Source organism: Sipha flava, unplaced genomic scaffold, assembly GCF_003268045.1.
Source record: "Sipha flava isolate LNK unplaced genomic scaffold, YSA_version1 241_pilon_pilon, whole genome shotgun sequence".
Taxonomy (NCBI): Eukaryota; Metazoa; Arthropoda; class Insecta; order Hemiptera; family Aphididae; genus Sipha; species Sipha flava.
The window spans coordinates 186,540-194,356 of NW_020272889.1; positions in this window are offsets into that span (position 1 = coordinate 186,540).

Below are 7,817 nucleotides of genomic sequence, written 5' to 3' on the forward strand. Positions count from 1 at the left end.
TAATGTTTAATATTTTGTATTTGTTTAAATACAATAAATTGATTAATTTCAGTGTTTCAACATATGCTATTTTTTTTAAAAAATACTAAGTTTAAATTTGCTGAACCCCTCCATAAAAAATTCCTGGATACGCACCTGGATGGGACCAGAGGAAATATGGAACACTGTACACCTGTATGCTACACATAGTGTGAATTCAATATTAAAAAGTCAATATAATATATAGATACCTATATAGTAAGATATGTATATTTTTCTTCTTGGAATCATATCATAATTAATTAAATCTTTCACCACATATAAATAAAACTATGAATAAACAATAAAATTAAAGTAGAAATTTAGGTCTGAATATTCAGAACAACCTTTTCAACATTATCAATGAGTTAAATCGCAGTGTCTCTTTGTATTTTATGGCTTAATAAGACACTAGTTTTAAGCGTCTAAGTACACAACCTTGTGCACACACTTAGTTCTAAATCTGTGTAATTCACTGCATAACTCATATTCATTTAAATACAATGGAAAACAATGATTATTCATAATTTTATGATTTTTGATTGATAAATATAAACCATTACATTCGAATAACCATTTTGTGCAAAGGTCAGTGAAATATATTGTATTGATTTATTTTAATATAGTTATAATTTAAACTGAAAGAAATTAAAAGTAATAAAATATTTGTATTGAATATCTGATAACAAAAAATTAATATTTAATCTTAAATCATAAAATTCCTAATTTTACTTTTAAAAAAGTTTATAAAACACTTACATTATTACAACATTATATTTTATAGGTATGCGCAGACTTCTTTTTCAGAGTATGCAAAAGACTGTCAATCCTCCCCCCTAAAACTGAAAGTTAATTTAAGCGTTCGAAATTCTGGTCTTAATAACTATTTAATTTAAAATTTTAATTTTTTTTCCTGAAAAAAAAGTGACTGAATAACCATTTCTTAATCGTTATAACTGTCTACTTAATTAAAATTTAAAATAAATAACGAAAAAAAAAATTAAATACATAACATTTGAAATGGTTTGAGTAATACGTTTAAATAGGGTAAATAAATAAAAACGTAATTATATACTTATATGAAAAACAAAATATATTTGATAAATAATCAAAATTAATCATAAAACGAAACTGCGTACAGTTGAGTTCTTAATATCACCAATAATGTTTTCGGGATTTTAATTTATAGTCATTTCTTGTTCTGTAGTTGATAGCTATTTAATCTTACTTGAATTATTTTACTTCTCAATTTCATTAACACATTAATTCGTTATTATAGCATATGATTTGTGTTTCAAAAATAAATTAAACTGTTTGGAACTGAATATAAAAATATAATAAAAATCATATTGTAATACAAAATCACATAATATACATAAGACCAAATATGTCATAATTTTTATTAATTTTTTGTAATTTTAAAGAGAAGGCTCTATGTTTAGGGTATGCAGTTGCATACCCTACGCACGCCTATGTTATATTTTCTGTATACATATTCATAAATTTCAAATTTTAAAACAAAATAAGAATATTGATCAACAAAATTCTTAATACTAGATAAAAATAAGATCTAGCCATGCTTATGTTTGCCTAGATTTTTTTTTTTAATTAAATACAAAACTATTAATAATAAATTAAAAATTTCTTAGAATTTTTAAAAATTCTAAAAATGTTAATTTTTTTTTTATTTTAAATTTTTTTATTTAATTTTAATCGTTAAAACTAATAGTGCATACAATTGCTTAAACAAATATACTAAATAATAGAATATACAAAATTTACTGTTTATAGAAAAATCATTACTGTAAAATCTTCCTCACTTAGATAAGAATGTAAACATAATTTAGTTAGTTGTACGACGTACATTGATATATGACAAAAACCAATTTCCAATATTTTTTAATTGATTTTAATACCATTGTTGTATTTTACGTGATAATGATCAAAAAATAGTTTTTGTGGTTAAAATTGTTCGAAATAAAAAATATATGGATTAGTATTACATGTTCGAGTTTCAACTTATATTGATTAAAAAACCCAATGACGTCGATGCATTAAATCTTTGTGATTCGATAATACTTGTAGTTCTGGATTTCGTTTTAGTATTGAAAGATCTTGTATACGTCACATATCGTACATACAATTACGATATAATGAAGATTATAAAATACGAAAAAAATTTAAGTAAGCACTAAATTAATAGTTTAGATAATGCGTTTAACGACTGATGTCACTATTTGAAATACCTATATCATGATAAGTCACGTTTTTTCTGCAGTTATTTTATACTATACAACATACACGTACATAATACCATTGATTATAAATACTAGTATTTATAATCAATGATAATACACACATTATTTTACTGTACCTAAGTACTATTATTTGTGTCATACATACACGAATATAAGAACGAGACACATCGTAATAAATTAAATAATACTATCTGACACCGCAGACGGAACGCGATGAAAACGCAGTCTAGTAGTCAGCGCATCGCATTTATCATATTTAATAATAATAGTGAATTACATTAAATGCATCTGTACAAATTTTTTTATTTCTCACATAATCGATTTTCCATTTTATCCATAGTCATGGTCTCACGTCCATCATCAACCTACACAAATTTTAAAATGTTCGTACAAAGGTATATTTTTATTCTCATGACTGACATATTGATATAATACTGCACAAAACAATCATAACCTAATATTAATTATTCTTCATATGAATATTTATAAAATTAGGTATTATCCAGGAAAATTATAACAACGAGTATTCAAATTTTAATTAATTCATGTGCGAAGGCCACCGCATTTTATGTACATATAATATATACGAATATAAATATATATATAGGTACATACTCGTAAAATACACTCGAGTCTCAGCGATCGCCAATCGTATTTAATTCGATATTAAAGTATTTATTGCATTAGAATAGTATGTACTTGACGAATAATTCATAATAAAACAATAAATAACCAAATACATATTATGTAGACTATAGTGATTAATATGCATATAGGTATATGATTATCCATATCCAAATAGGTTAACAACGAAAAAAGGAAGATAACAGATACTCACTCATGCCGTTTATTTTATTATTTGAACGTAAACGATTTAGTTTAAGATTACTAACGCACAGTAACTACAACTTTTTATTTACTTAAAAAATATGACAAAGTTAGTTTTAAAGGTTCATACGACTTATGAAACATAAATATAGGCGATCAAATATTAGAAAAAGCTTTAGAAGTGTGTTAAATTTCAGTTATTACTTTTTTTACTTGATTACAAGGAAATAAATTAATCCTACATATGAAATTAATGAATGATTAATTATTGATTTTTAGTTATAGACGTTAGTTATCTGTATGTGTGAATTTTATTACTTTATATATTATAATATAGAATAAATAATATTAATAATCTGAATCATTGCCTAACATTTGTTCTAAGTGGCGGGTGATTTCCTAAGGAAAAAAAGGGTAAAATATGTAGTTTTGATTTCTAATATAACATCTTTACATTTATTATATTAAGTTTGTGTAAGATTGATAAAAATTAATTATAATATTAATATACATAAATATAATAATGTGTGAACATGATAAAATAATAATATTATAGATTATCTTATCTACAAAACCATAAGCAGAATTTTTTGAAACTGACATTCTTCAAAAAACAAATTTATTAATTAAATCATAACAGCATAGCTTAACGCAGAAAAAATTATTATATTAATATTGTTTACATTTGTAAGCCAGATGACTGGATCGTGACATTGAACATTAATATTGTTATTCTTTTATAGAATAATTAAAAATAATATGTGAATTATAATGGAATGAAAAATTGTATATATCATGGATGTCAAATATTTTATTTTTTATTTAAATGGTACAAATTAATTTAAAATGTTTGTATAATTATTTTATTAATATGTAATAGTCATTAAAATTCAAGATTGATTGATATATAAAAAATAAACTCCATAACACTATCAAATAACATATCAATACAAATAAAAAGAAATATATTATTTATTAACATTTAATTTTTTTTTAATTTAATAAACATTTTAATAAACAGAAACTGCTGTACCTATAACTTATAATTATTTACCAATACACTTATATGAATACCTAAATGGTTACAATGGTATATAATATAATATAAATACAAGTCTATCTCCCATACACAAAACATATATTAGTGTTGAGTAAAAAGACTGAAACAGTGGAATGAACTTTAAATTTAAAATATACATTAAAACAAGAATGCAAATTGTTAAAAATAATTAAGTTCTAAAGTTCTTTTAACACCTGAATCTAACGACTCATTAGTTATTTCATTATTATATAATATATCTTTACAAACAATTTATACCATCATAATAATGAATTTATGATAACCATTTTTATTTTTATTTAGATCCATAATCACATAAAAAATCAACTTGATTGTTGCAATTCCCATATTTACGTACTATTGGATTCAAGAGCAAATTTTTTTTTTGACGAAGCGATTTTAACCAAAAATTCTACAGTTCATCTAACGATAAATTATGCCGTATTTTTGTAAGTTTCCGTCAATTTTTTCATTCATTTAAAAAACTATTGAGAAATTAAAAAATTACTCCCAAACATTTTCTAAATAAATAATACTATTCCTTTTTTTTCTTACCAGAATAATCCTTTTGGTCGAAATCATATAGACAGAGAAAAAAAAGGAAAAAACCTCATTATATGAGTAACAGTAACAGTACTTAGAATTTAATAATATTAGATTCTAATATGTTTTATAACTATGCATATTATGTATTATTATAATCGCCATGGTTTTGTTATTTCAGTACAAGGATATACATATTCAGTAATATTCCGACATACACAATTGTACATAATGACTGTATTTTGCAATACATTTATAAACACAAAATTACGAAGTTAATTAACCCTGTAATACATTTTCGTAATATTGGAACTGATTTAACTTTTATTTTGAATCAAGAAATAAAATTAATTAGGAACATATTCGAGTTTATAAATGTACCTACACTAAATATTAATTAATCAACATTAGATAGTTTGTTATTTAATAAGAAAATGCCATTTAAAATAAAATAAATAGGTACGAATGTCATATTCTATTTTTTTTAAATGTGTTTATTCTCATTGTTAGTATCATGTGTAATTCTATTGAATTATTTATTGTAATTACTTATAGCTCAACTATTTTTTTCTTGTAAAAACTTACGTATTGCTATACGATCGTATTTCTATGTTTACTTAATTTAAAAATACATTATCTAATTGCATCATAAATTATTAATAAAGTCAATAAAAATTATCTTCAATGGAAATTAAAAATCACAATAAGTATTATAAAAGATGTATGATGAAAATAAAAAGAAGTTTACTATATTATCTATTTACTAAAATAAATAGTTAGTGAGCGTTGTTGAGTTATGAAACGTATTGTTTTATTTGGTATACGTAATAAATCTATGACGTACCCTTATTTATTTAGTTAAATTATTCACATTAGCTTGCAATAGCACCTATAAATATTGCAAGAAGTTATATAACTATATTAACATAATTAAAAAAATACAATATAATCATTAAAGAAAATTTTCTAGAACTACATTTTCTATTTTGTATAGCAAAAGTGAACTATTGATTGAAAATTATGTGCTACTGAAGTTTATCATACTTATAAGTCGATTATTTTCCATAAATTTACCGCAATAATTTTTATCAAATATTAGATAGCATACTAATATTAATAAACACTCATCTTGTGGTTCAAGCGATTAATTCAAAATGGTATTTCCTTCCACTATATTATTCAACTTATCTTCCACGTGTAAAAGTATATTTTTGTAGCAATTTGTTTATTTTGATTTAGTTATGTATCTGCTGAAAAACACTAAAATAAATATAATAGCAAAAAACAGAATTAAAAACTTTTTGAAATCAGAATATATGATGATTTAATATACATATACCTATAATTTAAATTACGCGTGGGTGCCAAATAATATTGTAGTTGAAAGCAAGATTAGCAATAAATACACGGAGTAGATTATTCAAAAAAAAAATTTTTATAATATAATTTGTTAAATATATAAAAGTGATTTTAAAGTATTAGAAATAGAAAAAATCATTTGTTTATTACAGGTACTATATAATTGTCTTATTCGAACACAATTTCGACTTAGGATATTTTAGATTCAATATTTTAATATATTACTTATCAACATCCAGTTAGAAAGGTATTAAGATATTGAAACATTTAAACATCTTAGAATTCAAAATTAATGCAAAAATGCCTTTTAAAGAGGTTCGGTTAAAGTTCGTGCAAACCGTACGTTGGAACCGCGCGGCAATTTTAAATGGATAACTAGATGCGGAATTTCAACCTTAGGTATTACAGATATAATATAAATTGTTAAAATTCAAATAAAACAATTATGCATTTCGAGAGTCATTTATTAAAACTCTATTTATTTAATTTATTTAGTTTATTTAAACTCTACAGATATAATTATGAAAACTTTTTAAAAATTATTGAACTGTTGGCAAAATATGACTCGATTATATTAGAACATATAAGTCAAAATTTGAATATTCAAATAACTCACATTATTTGGGGGAAGATATACAAAATGAAATCATACATTTAATATCAAATTCTATGAAATCAAAGATACTATAAATGATAAAGTAAGTCAAATATTACAGCATAATTTTGGACTACACTCCTTATTTTAGCCGTACTGAACAGATGATCTTAATAGATCTAGATATAGATATCTATTAATTTAAAAAATAAAGAATCAAATGTTAAAATTCACGATTTTCTAAGATATATACCAGTTGAGAATAGTACAGGGATAAACTAAAATAATATTCGAGGAATGCACCCTAGGCAATTTGAACACGCGTCTCCGCGCATTCGAACTTCGCGATTAATCACTCAAAATTGAACATGTACTTCTATTAATATGTGGTATTTTTATTTATTTTGTCGATAAATGTACATATTTTTGATATATTTTACATACAATAACATGCGTAATACGAGTAAATTGAAGTGACTTTGATGCCATGAAGTAAAAATAAAAAATTAGAATAGAATTTATTTAAATATTTAGTAAATTAAAAGATGAGATGATTTTTAAAAAGTAGCTTCGTACTTAACGATTAAATTTATTTTTTAGTCCCATTAAGTTATTATTTTCTTTATATAAAACCCATAGATTTAAAATAACATTTTGTGTAAGAAAAAAATAATAATCATCTGAAATATCAAATATTATTATGCAAGTATCTTAAATTATATGTTCCAAATTAATAATTACTGACCATTGAACTGTTTCGTACGATTTTTGGATTGCAATAATTTTAAAATAATGTACACAAATAAAATTACCTAATGGCTAGTAAAACTTACAAAATACGAATAAATGTATACATATGAAGAGACTTATCAACAGTAGGTATATTATATATTTACTGAAAAATAGAGTTCCGAGTACTCGATGTCTGTTAAAACGCGACCCTTACCAGGTACTCGGCATAACACTTTATTTTCACTCAGCCCTTACCCAGTACTCGGTGTAATGTTACATTTTTTATCCAGCTAATACCTGATATCAGGTCTATTTACACATTTTTTCTCGACCCATACTCAGCAACCAGCTGATAATCTGTGCATTCAAATCTACACACTTATTAATATAACAGGAGAAATCCTACGTTATGAATTATAATTAA